Source organism: Motacilla alba, chromosome Z (assembly GCF_015832195.1).
Source record: "Motacilla alba alba isolate MOTALB_02 chromosome Z, Motacilla_alba_V1.0_pri, whole genome shotgun sequence".
NCBI classification, from domain to species: domain Eukaryota; kingdom Metazoa; phylum Chordata; class Aves; order Passeriformes; family Motacillidae; genus Motacilla; species Motacilla alba.
This window is the reverse complement of record NC_052046.1, coordinates 66905572-66918589: the sequence shown is the minus strand read 5'-3', so window position 1 is coordinate 66918589 and position 13018 is coordinate 66905572. Positions and strand designations below refer to the sequence as shown.

General features: G+C 40.7%; 1 protein-coding gene across 5 annotated transcripts in view; it reads left to right on the top strand.

The window, feature by feature from the left end:
* Positions 1 to 1328: 1328 nt before the first annotated feature.
* The window catches only part of PJA2 (praja ring finger ubiquitin ligase 2), a 33350-nt gene continuing 21660 nt past the window's right edge, over positions 1329 to 13018 (top strand). For 4 of the 5 annotated variants that reach the window (XR_005255250.1, XR_005255249.1, XM_038124349.1 and 1 more), the window contains exon 1: positions 1357 to 1530. The gene's annotated coding sequence lies outside the window, so the exon portion shown is untranslated. The other variant, XM_038124348.1, reaches the window with a different exon arrangement.

Here is a 13018-nt window from a genome sequence, read left to right as displayed (position 1 = left end):
AAAAGACAGAAGACCAAAATGAGTAAAAATGAGATCTGAACTGATAATGTAAGGGAAGAAGGGAGGAGTTGGATTTTTTTACTCTTTTTGCTGAATGGCAGCATGAATATGGGCTACATTAATAGAAATCACGTTTCTTTAGGCCCAGTGATCACTTGTTTTCATCTTTGGGGATAAAGTTTGTTCTCTTTCATGGTTGCCATGTTTCAGTAGGTAGATATTGGTGTTCCTAAATTATTCACTCCTAAGCGTTTAGAGTGTACTCAACATGGTAATACTGAACAGCCAAAAGAACTTTCGCTGTAGATGGAAGCAGGTTAGGGTGCCATCATCTAATACTTTTTTCTTTTTCTATTTTCCAAGAACTGATTTTGTTTATCATTGGAACAGAGGTAGGAATACTTGTGCAGATAAGAGTGTCAAACAATGTCAGCTTATCTTAGCTGAAATATTCCATACAAAGTTGTCATTGAGAGATTTCCGTGATGAATGACTAATATTAATAAAAATCAATAGTCAAGTCTGTGGTGGTTTTGACGGGTTCACTGTGAAGTTTTCTTCACAGTGTCTCGTAAAAGTCTGTGGTTTGGTTTTGTGCTGAACACAGAGCTGATCATTCAGAGATGTTTTTGTTATTGCTGAGCAGGGACTGCACAGAGCCAAGGCCTTTCCTGCTTTTCACACCACTTCCCTGGGGAAAGGGCTGGGGGTGCCTGGGAGGTTGGGAGGGGACACAGCCAGGACAGGTGACCCCAAACTGACCAAAGGGATATTCCAGACCATATGGCATCACAGGCAGTATAAAGTGTAGAGAAGAAGGAAGGGCGGGATGTTTGGACTGATGGCGTTTGTCCTCCCAAGTCACCCTTATTGCGATGGCGCTGTGCTCTGTTGGAAGTGGTTCAACAACGGGAAACGGGGAATTCACTCTTTGTGTTGTTTTGCTTGGGTGCGGGCCTTTTACTTTCTCTGTTATAAACTCTCTGTATCTTCAACGCTTCAGTTTTGTAGTTTTCAGCCTTCCAATTCTCTCCCCAGTCCTGCTGGTGGAGAGTGAGGGAGCAGCGGCCTGGCGCTGGGCTGCTGCGGGGGTTAAAGCCCGACAGACCCTATAAGGCAGCGGTGAAAGGCGGCTGCCGGCCCGCCCGGGGCGCTCCAGGTGCGGCGTCCCCCGCTGCCGGCCCGGCCCGGCCCGGCTCCTCGTCGCGCCCCGCCCCGAGCCCCGCTCCCCATTCGCCATTGGTCGCTGCCCTCCACCCTGCCTCGTGATTGGCCGGCGCGGGCGCTGCTGGCGGCGGGATTGGCCGCGGCGGAGGCGGCGGGCGGGAGGCGGCGGCAGGAGCGGGCGGGGTGAGTGCGGCCCCGGCCCGGCCCGGCTCCGCGGGGCGCCCATAAAAGGGGGCGGGCGGAGGTCGGGGGCACCGGGCAGAGCTGGTGGCAATCCCGGGGACGGCCGTTTGTGCTGTGGAGCAGCCGCCTTGCTGCTTCCCTCCCGGACAGGCCTGCGGCCGAGGGCGGGGGCCTCAGCCGGTGGGTCAGGAGGCAGCGCGGGCGGGCCGTGGTGGCCCCGCGAGTGCCCGTCCGTGGGGGGCCGGGGCCGTTTGTGGGCGCGGGGCAGCCAGCGGGGCGCGCAGCGGTAGAGCAGACACGGGCAGGCCTTCGGGGGCAAAGGGCTTGCAATTAACTTCCTTTCTTTGTTGTTGGTTTGGTTTGTTCTTGTTTGGTTGGGGGTTTTTGTTGTGTTTTGTAGTTTTTCTCCCGCAACACCGTGACAGTGACTCAGTACCCCGGGGAAAGGGGAGGTCCCGGCGGGGTCTGCCATCCAAGCACCCGCGGGTGTGCGGAGAGTCAGTGGCGAAGTGACATCGCTGACATCGCTTCAGCGAGGTTGTGAAACGCTCACTCTTCTCTCTTTGCTTGAGGAGAGGAGGTCCGAGCCAGGAGAGCAACCCTCAAACGCAGGGTCAGAAGGAACGTGCTTTGGGCCCAGAATCCAGGGGAGATTTGTCAGTGCCTCTTCTTCCGCAGGAGTGAAGTTAATTTACCTGTAGCTACACTGCCCAGGATGTTTTTTGCACCTGTAGGAAAGTAGCACCTCCTGCTGCACCTCTAGAAGTTCTCTTGAATGCTTCTGGGGAGCAGTGTTGGCTATGGCGGAGCTGAGTGCTCTCAGGATGACCCGCCCTGCGCTTGGGACTTGCTGGGTACTGCTGGTCAGTTAACACTGAAACATTTGAGTTACAGAGCATGTGAATCTCCGTGGTGCGCAAAAACTTAGAAAATTTATTCTTAGTTTAGAGGCTGTGTACTTTATAGGATGTGTTTGAAAGCTTAGAGACTGTGTTTACGTCCTTGTTCTATACTGTAACGTATTCAGCACTTTTTTTCAGTGTAGTTTTTGATTTGCATTTGTCTGTGCGCACAGTTAAGCAGTTTAGAAGAATGACTTTTGATTGGATTTTTGCCACACTATGTAGAAAAAAAATGTGTACTGTAGCAATGAAGAGTGGTGTCAGACTGTTAGTGTTCTAGTGTTCTCTTTAATGCAGAAATGAAGAATGCATACTGTATGGATTGAGATTTCATTTGGGAGAAGTATGCTTATTTAAAATTGAGTAAGCAAATGTATATAATGAAATAAGTTTTATTGTAGCTGAGTCAGACTGACCGAATTTATTTTTCTCTCACCCACTAAGAAAGGAAGAAAAAAGTTGTTCACAAAAATGTTTATTTTGCAGTTACATTAAAATGCAGGATGGGGAAACTTCTGTGAAACAGGCCTGTTTTTAAAATTTACTTTGCTGATAGAGTGAATGGCAGTCTAGTAAGGTGCAAGTGTTCTTGACAGATCAAAACCTCATCTAAATAAGAAATACTCAGGAAATGTTGTCTTGTTAAGATAACTGATGCTAGGAAGATGTGTGCCTTCACAAAAGTCGTTTAGCATAGCAAGTGAAAAACACTGATAGCATGTACTGAATGATTTCCACAAACACTGTAATGAGTATTTGTTGCAAAAAGTTGGGCTGGCATTGCTACCATTTTTACACAGTAAACCCTGGTGGCCCATAGTACTTGTTGGGCTGTGTTTGTTTTGATTCTTGGACTCTTAGGAAGGCTAGAATGAAACCAAAAGTATTACTGCGCTGTACAGCAGCAGAGCTGTTTTTGGGGCAGACAGCTGGTTTGCGAGGTGAGTCACATTAATTTGGTATCTGAGGTAATTGGAGGTGTGGATGTTGTTTGAAGCTGTGACCATATAATTTACTGTTCTCTCAAGGCTTGTTCTGATAGTATTTTGACCAAAATATGGGGAACAAATAGGTTTTAATTCATTTAATTCACTGATACAGTAATAAGCCCCCTACATTTTAGTGCATATGTCTATAAATCCAGTAGAGCCCACTTCAGTTGCAATGGTGCCTCAGCAATCCTGTATCTATGTGTTTAGTAGTGTATTTTGAGAGGTTCTAAAGGGCTACTTTGCATTTACTTCAGTTGGAAAATGTGTTTAAAGAACTCAGTTACTACCGTGAAATTAACACTCAAGTTACAGAAACAACTTCAAATGTGGAATAAGCAGATAAACCCTGACTACTAGAGAAGGACAATGAGCTCATCTCAGCCTTTTGTTCAGAACATCCGTGGACAGGGGGTACTGCGATTGTCCCTAAAGGACACACTGACCTGAACTAGTGTCTGGAACTTCAGCTTCTGTGGTTTTGATAGCCTGGACTCAAACAAAACTCACCATGCAGTTTATTAGGGGAATGTTCTAAAGCACTTGTAGTGGTGCTGTGCACGTTTAATAGGGGGGGCAGTTATATGAGTTGTCAAGGTGCAAAATGCAGTAGTTCTTACAAGAGCCTAGATTGCCATTCAGGCCACACCTGGCTGTCTGTTTATGTGAGGCAGGGCAATGACTTATTTATATGGGAAATTGAGGTAATTATTGATGAGCTCGTAGTAATGAGTGCAATACTGTGCTAGGATGACAGAGTGGATGGTCATGTAAATTGCTGAATGCTCATGTGTTGTGATGGGAAAAATACTTATAAATTCTGCTGCCAATGGCATTAATCATTCTGAGTAGTTTTAAAACAGCTTTTCAAATTTGATTAATTTACAGTGTGATGTTTTTATACTAAATCCTTATGCAACATTTCAGGTAACTAAGTATGTGACTGTGGAAGCAGTGGGAATTCCACATGGCACATGTGTGGATGTCCTTAAAATAGTTAAAACAGAACCTGAAAAGTTTGTGGTTATTCAGATCCTATGATTTTTCTGTATTGCTGTAACATTGTCAGTATCTCTCTGATAGAAGCAAAGCAGGGAAAAGAAAACCCAAGGTCATAACAAATTTGAGATTTAAATTATGCCACTGGTTGATACTGTAGAAAAGTGTAATACAGAGAAATAGTTCTGATCCTGAGGGTAGATTGTGGATTATTTTCAGGAGATTAGTGGTAATTGGTTATACCCAAGTGTCTTATCATGTCAGCTTAGTGTCAGAATGTTCCAAAACATTCAAGAGAAGTTTCCCTAAGCCAGGTGCTTTTAAACAATAGCAAAATCTGCCTTTTTGGTGGTGCTGTAGTCAACTTCATATGTTAACTAGATCTTTATTCATTATGTGTCTGGTGAATCAGATATTTATTGTTTGGAGCTTCAAAAAATAGTGGTGTAAGGTTCTGAGAGTACTGTCAGGAACCTGCAGCAGTATTTTTGAGGCCTAAAATTTTGGCTCCTAGGTGATGGATCTGTAATATGTTTCCATGATTGTAATAAGGTGCTTTAAGTGCAAAGTAGTGCCTTTTAAAAGGAGATGTCAGAAAAAAAAGGTACTTGTACACATTGAGTAAACCCAGTGCAATTTCATACAGCATATTAATTGTGTAACCTTTCAAACATTTTTGAAAAGAAAAGAAGTGTAAAAGTAATAAAAATTAATTTTGATTTATCTTCTATGTGGAAAACAAGCAAATAGTTATAGGTAGTCACGTTGTAGCCCCAGCAGTTTGGGGGAAAATCCCACAGCTTTTCCACTCCATCCAAAAGTAGGTATGTAGAACTGTGATTCCAGCCTGGGGGCAGAATAAATATCTGAAATTCTGGAGCTTTGGTTAGGGAAATGGCTGTGGAGCTGGTAAGGGCCTCAAACTTGTCAGGCTTATCCTCTATCCCTGCCCTTCCAGTGATTCTTCATACCATGTTTGTTTGAATACTTTTCTTTGGGCTGTGTTTCTGATGGTTATTTTTCAGCCTCCCCAGGCAATCTGTTTAAGGGATACAATGTCCTTACTGGTAGAAACATTTCCCTTGTGTCAATTCCATGTGTTGTTTCTATGAGTCAGGGAAAACAGCAATCTTTTTTTGAAGCAAGGTGTTTAAAAACTATATGCAGAGCATAAGATCTGATTTACATTGTTGGTCAGGATACAAGTATTGCTTTTCCTGTCCTGTAGTTTTCACTCTAATGCATCTCCGTGTGTTGCCATTTGCCGAAACAGGGGGAAGCAATGACTTTACTTTTGTCTATTGTGGCCCTCTATAATCCTCCACTGGCCTTCTGCTTAGCTGAACGTTGCCAATTGTTCCCCCTTTAGTAATTCCCTCAGTTGTTTATTCCTAGTTGACAATAATCTCTCATGCTTCTCTTTTTGAGAATGATTTTACTTCTTCATAGGTGTATTGGTGTATCTTCAGATTCTGTTTCATGAGACTTCAGGTGAACTCTCCTGCCTGTTGATTGGATCAGAGGCTTTTGTTACCCTTGCATCCAATATAAAGAATTAAATTTATGAAAGAAGAAGAGTTTGAAGTGCTGAGACCTCACTGTTCTTCAGGGAAAAAAAATACCAAAATCAACAACAAAGCAAAAATCCTCCAAACTTGAAAAAAAAGTTTAAAAGTTGCTTTTACTGCTTCTGATAATGGATAAGGTTTGATTACATATTTTAGGTTAATTTTGCTTTAATAAAGACAGTTATACAAGATTATAGCAATGCAAAAACACATATTCTGGTCTTCTAGTCTGATGAATTATATTTCTCCATCATGTAAGAGTTTCCAGGGCCTGCACTTCCACCTTGGGATTCTTTTCTTTTCAAGTTGCTGTGTTTATCAGGAGGAAAGGAAGCAATTGTTCTGTTTTCTTAAAGTGTTTTGGGGTCATCTGCACTGACAAAAGTAAAAGTGTAGCTTTTCTGCTTAATGTGTATACAAGTCTTGGCATTTGGTTGGTTATTGGCTTCTGTTTGAAGTGTTTCACCTCCAGAGACATGGTTCCTCCTCTTGCAAGTTAATAATCAGAACTTAAATAAGAATACAAGATGTGAAAGTCGTAAGAAGAGAGGAGAGATATGGGGGTGAGGGGTTGTTTTCTGAATTTCTGTATGTCTTCTGACAAGCAGTAGGTAAAAATTGCTACTTTAGTAGCTTTAGTACACCTACTTAATATACGAAAACTTGTGATAGGGAGGAAGGAGGGAGATAAGAAAGCTTGCTGATGATTAGCAGCACCTAATAGTGTTCTGTATTAACAGAACAGATTGCTACAGGGACTACTGGTGAAGTTAGGCTTTTTATTCTCCAAGTTATAATGCTAGCTTTCTCTGGGAGGATGTGGCTTGCTGTTACTTGGTTAGTACATGGCGTACACATTGTCCTCATCTTTAAAAGCTTTAGTACTGCAGTGGCTTAATCTTCCCTCTTGAGAGTTAATGTGTAATTTCTGCTGAAGTTGTTGGTTAGGATAAAAGCTGTAAAACTGATTATTACTGTGGTAAGACAAAGCTGTCAGTTTATCAGATCAAACAGAGGATTGAGGATTTTCATCAGCGGAGATGAAAATGATGCATTCAAACTATTTACAGTTATGTGTAAGAAAGTAAAGAGAACTGGGCTAAAGTCAGAGCAAGTCAGTATAAAAAACCTCAAAATAATGCAGGAGTTGTGTATAGCATTGAAGCAGGTAGACCCTCAGAAGATGGTGTCAAATTAGTACTGGAATGACTCAGTTCTACCACCTCAGCTGTACTAATGCAACAGCCTGCTGAGCTTCTTAAAAATAAAGACAGGCTTAGACTCTCAAAGAAGGAGATCTGGCAGAGCTAAGTTAATGCAGGCTGCTTTAGAGCTTGACAGCCAGCCATTGCAGTGACATCTGAAGCTGCATCAGAGCAAGCCACCCTAGCTCTGGCTCCTTGGCTGAAGTCAACAGATAGCAAACATCAGCCTAGGGGGATTCTGTGTCCTCGTGTTGGTCAGAAGAACCTGGATGAGAGGAGCCGTGCAGGATCTTCAACTGTAGGAGGATGTTTAAGGACAGAAAGGAACTGCCTCAAGATGATCATTTGTAGCAACCTGCCCATTCAGACACCTCTGTATGGAAGGTGATTGTTGGGCTCCACTTATTAGGGGAGTCCTGGACTTGAAGAACTTTTGTCTCTGCTTCATGATTTGTCCTGTGAATATATCCAATGCATTTCTTTTAGAGCAACCACTGATACTTTCATGCATACACTGAATTCACTCTTGTTTGTATAGTGGCAGCACTTGCTCCATTTCAAGTCTGGCAAAATCTTGTCGTAATTTGGGTAGAGTTGTGAATTGTTTATGATGTTTATAGAAGGTCATTATTGAGATTTGGAGTATACAGACAATGTCCAAAATAGTAATCAACTTCTTTCTTTTAGCCTTCATGTTGACTAATGCTTTGGTAAATGCAGAAATTTAATTATTTGTAAAATTAACAGTAGTATGTGTAATATTATTAGACTGTCATAATTCAGAACTTCAGTTTTGCATTTATGACACAAATTGCATACAAAACTGCAGGCTTTTAGGGAAATGCAAAACAGAAACCATTTAGTATTTAAGTGGGAGAAAGCTGTTCTTTGTTTGCTAGGGATCGTTTGCCTCTTTCGGGAAGAGTCTCAGATTAGTATCAGAATTTTTTTATATGACCATGGCTTTTGGGCGTCTGTTTTTTTAATGTAATGTGAAAGGTAAAAAAACCCACAACTAATCGATAGTCTAATTTAAAGTTAAATCAGTAGTGGACCAGCGTGACAGTTTATTGAATTTGGGCTACAGGCTACTTGCAGCCTCAGGCAGAGAGAAGGAACTATACTGAGTAAAAGCATTGACTTAGTGGAATCTGTAGCTCAAAGGAGAATTCAGAATGACCTGTAAGGCTGATGAAAAGACAATGCCTGGAAAGTATGTCCCTGAAGCATATTCTATTTGTCAGTGTACTTATAGCTGAGCTGATACTGCTTATGAAAATAATTGCTACTGTGTTCTCAAATATCCTAGTGAGGAGCCTTAAGTCATTTCTAAACTATGAAGTTTGAGGAAGGAAGGTTGAATGGATTGGGTCCATAAGAAAAATATTTCATTTTTGCTTATCATCCAGTGTACTGTTTTGAGCTGTGATAGAGCTAAATTTCTATGCGGGAGTTTGCATGGGATAATGTTCTGTATGTTTGACTGAAAACAGTGTTGACAACAGAGGGATATTTTTTGTTATTGCTAGCTGAGCCCTTTTCTGCTTCTCACCCCACTAGTGAAAAGGTTGGGGGTGCACAAGGAGTTGAGGGGGACACAGCCAGACAGTTGACCCCAACTGACCAGAGGGATATTTGAGACGTGGCATCACACTCAGCTGGTAGAGGGAGGAAGATTGGCCAGGCTGCTGTGACTTTGTAACTGTCTGACCAGTGTTGGATTGCTGGTCATCAATTAGGGGTTATTTGCATCATTCACTTTTCCTTGCTTTTACGTCTTTGTCTTCTTATTTATTATTTCCCTAGAAGACCCTGGATTCCAAAACTCACTTTATCACAGCCCATGGGTTTTCCCACTTTTACCCTTCTTATTCTCTCTCCATATCCACTAGGCTGGAGAGTGAGTGAGCACCTGTGTGGTGCTTAGCTGCCTACTGGGATTAGACTCTGGTATATGTTTTTCTGAGGTTGAAATTACTTCCAGACCACAGAAGTAAATTTTAACTGAATATTCATTGCTTTGAGTATTAATCTGCTAGTTTATGTAGTCTGAAGCTTGTAAGTATTGTAAAAAATTTAAATAATTTCAGTGTTAATCTGTCTATAGAGGCAAGAGAAGGAAATTGTGACAGTAGTATGTTGTTTCACTTATTTAAATTGAAATATTCCTCTCATTTTTGGCATTATTGTGTGCCTTTCTTCTGTTAAGTGAAATCTCTTTGCAGTTCTGAGCAGTGGTGCTTAGCAAACTGAAAATTCTCCATTCTAATTATTTTCTTTTTTTAATTCATCTGCACTAACAATCTTTCAATACCTGCAGGGAAGAAAGATATGGAGAATACTGGTTCCATGTAAAGAATATTGGATAATACAGTTTAAAAGAATTTGAATACTTTTCCTGCAACATTTATTTGTGTTGTTCATGGGTATAATTTCATTATGATTCAGAAATAGTCAGTTATGGGGCAGATGTGAAGATTATGAGTTGGTTTTAAGTTTTGCCCATTTGACAGTCAAATGAATTCATATACTTCTGGGAATAAATGCAGATTTTTTTTTTTGAGATGGTAACCTAGAAAACAGTAATTGTGTCAGTATAACATGCATTCTCTTTTAAAACTTTGAATGTGAGATCTTCTTGTTGCCTTGTAGGAGAAAATGTTTTCTGTAACACATGGGTATAAGAGAAAAAAAGAGCAATTGAGGAGGATAAAGGTTTTTACAAATGCTAGGAAAATCTGAGGAAGAACATTTAAAAAAAAAAAAAAAAAGCTTGTTAAATAATTCCTGCAGCAGAGGAGAAACTTGGAAATGTTTCCTTCCACCTTCTTGCCCAATCCCCTCTGGACCCCCCAGCCACATTCTGCCAAGATTTTTCCTTCTGTGTAATAGGCCTACTGTAAGATGTCCCTCTCCAGCTCTCTTATACAGCCCCATTTTAAGTACTGGAAGGTTGCTGTATGGTCTTCCTGGAGCCTTCACCAGGCAGAGCAACCTCAGTTCTCTCAGGCTGTCTTCATAGGAGAGGTGCTTCAGCCTCAGATCACTTTCATGGGCCTCAGTCATGCACTCCTTGACCCAAGAGAGCTGCTGCTCTTTACACTAGTGCGCAGGATGCAATGGAATTGAGGAGACAGAGGGGTACAAAAGGTAATGGAGAGGAGAGTAAAGGGAGGTGACTGGGTTTCAGTGGGTGAGGACAGGATCCTGCCAGCATCTGTCTGAGCAGGAAATTCCAGTCCTACATGTAGCTCTGTAAATCGGTTTGAGATTTTTTTTAATGTAGTATTGTGGTCAAGAGTATGGATGATTTCTGGAACTTAAGTTACAGTGCTACATTGTGAACACTTGCAGGCATGCATCTACTCTAATCTTGAACACTTACCTCTGAAAAAAGGGGGATTTTTTTTTCCTTTTTTAAAATCCATGGAAGAGGACAAGTTGGTTAGGATTTGGTCTAGATTCTGAGGCTTTCTGTGCTACGACCTGTAATTTGCTTTCTCTAGGGAGTGGTGTCCTTAGTGCAGTGCTGGTAGGAGTAGAGTAAGCACACCACTCTGTCAGTGATTAAGGCAGTGCTTGTTAAAGGCTGGACCTATGTGTTTGTGAACTGTGCATTTTATGAGACAATCACTCCCATTTTTTAATTGGTTCTGGTAGTCCAAAATGCTTTCCTGCTCATGATCCTTTTGAGGAATTCAGGTGAATATGTTCTGGAAGTATAGAGGTGTGTGTATAAACATCTTCAGCCAGAGATGTGAATAATTAGCTCGTTTGCCCTATACCCTATAGTTATTTATTCACTGGTGTGTTGTTTCTCTAAGACTGGTCAGTTTTGCAGTAATGCATCTTGTCAGGGACTACTGGGTGTGCTTTGAATAGGTCAAATAAACAGACCTTCTGAAGCAATACCTTCTCCTTATGCTGAGCTAGCCTGGAGGAAATACCTGAGAGAGGATATTGTGTTCCACAGCTTCATTGTCTGAAGGGTTTCTTGTAAATTGGTCTCTGCATTCATGTGGCTAAATGCTGCTCATTTTAAGCATGTAGGTAAATAAGTGCATGCATTTTTGAGGTGTTTTGTATTTAGGTAGAAGTTAGCCTCTTCTGAAAATGAAATGTGATAACCATACCTCCAGTAAGTGGTAAAAACTTTCACTGTCTTGATCCAATAAGTCTTCCCCAGGAGAGCAGAATAATAACTGCCTGTTCTATCTTCTAGAAACAGTTGAATATGTGATGAGAGACTCTGTATGCGAGAACATTATTTGGAACAAAAAGTGTAATGCATTAAACAGATTTTGCATGTTGTGAGCATCAGCTTTTTAAAAATGAAACACATACATTCAGAGAGCTTGACTCTGTTGAGTGGACATCTGTTTTTGAACAATACTGATGTTTTAGAGAACAAAATGAAATTAGGAGTTATGCAATTTGGTAGTATTTTTACCGTGTTTGTTTCAACCACTTGTTTGAGAAGAGATTTCTGCATTGCTGTTCTGATTTACTAATTTAACTATTGGATTTTATTCTGCAGATTTGGATGTGGCTGCTAATTATCAGCTCCCTCTGGCAGTTTGCTGACCAACCATGTTGTAATGAAGGGAAATTTCAGAATTGTCTGAGCTTGGTTGAAAATAAATAACTTGCTGGTTGACTTAATAAAGATACTAACTACTGGCTGACTAGACAGGAAAATGAATTGTCAGTCCTGTTATTTCTTGCATTAGTTGCCAGGATTTTTATTTTGCGAAGACGCCAGAGTTTTCACCCTTCTGAAGATTGCAAGAATGGTATAGTTAATAACAAAACAAACATTTTAGGTTCTGGTTTTTAGTGTAGGATGAGCAGGTCTGGACAAATACTCAAAAATATTTCCAGGGAAAATTATGTGTAATCAAACTACATAGAGCTTCATAGATGAATGAGGAAAAAAATGCCTCAGACACCTGCTAATTTTTTTCTCTACCAAGGTTCAACCACTTTCATATGTCTCTGCCCATAGAGACTCTCTTTTTAAGTGTAATGAAAAGATTAGTTGCACAGCCAGGAAATAAAAAAGCTTTCATATTTTTCTGAAGTTCATTATACTCTGTATTACTGGTTGCAAATTTTATCTTCCTTGTCTTTAATGTTAACTTTTTAATTTGATGAGTTTCAAGAACAGGAATTTTTTAATTCCATATCTACTAAAGATTGAAAGTGACTTAGAGGGACACAGAAGTCACTGTATATCTGAAATAGTGAACTTCTAATTGCATTTGTACAAGCAACAGCTTTTGGGCATGAACCGTTGTGTTAGATTATTAATCCTGATAATACGCTGTACTAAATTCTCTCTGTATTACAATATTGGCAGCCTTTTTTGCACTGTCTCTCAAGTTCCATTTTACTCCTTATCCTGTATTTTCTTGGTAAAAACTGTAAGTTTCATTAATATGAAAAACTGCTGCAAGAAGAAGCAGTGTGTGGGCAATGCTTTGTATGGCCATGCCTGAACATACTACCTCTAGCAGTAAGAATAAAACCTTCTCCCTGGGACTTTCATTTTAGAAGGCATGGTTTGATTAATTATACTTTTCCAGTCACAAAGATAAGATAGCTAGGGCTGCATGAATTGTGCTGCATTACCTGAAGGATATTTTCATTGTAGTGCTTGCAAATCTTTTCTGCAAGCTGATGTATGTGTTGTGTCAGATTTATGAACAGAGTGGAAAAAAAAAAAGAGCTGGGACATCTGGGATTGATTTTTAAAAAACCAAATTATTAAGTCTGTTATGTACTATAAGCATGTTAAGATAGGGCCACAATCAGTGTTTGCCAATATTATTTAGTGTAGATGAAAACTCAGTTATGTGCTTTTATAACATATGGGCCCAGTGCACTCTATGTTCTTAATAATCATATTGTAAATGAAGCTTAAAACTTTAAAGAAATAGAGAATTCCTTGATAAAAAAAGTCTATCAAAGTATTAGGGGAGAGGGAAACTGCAAAGACATATTGT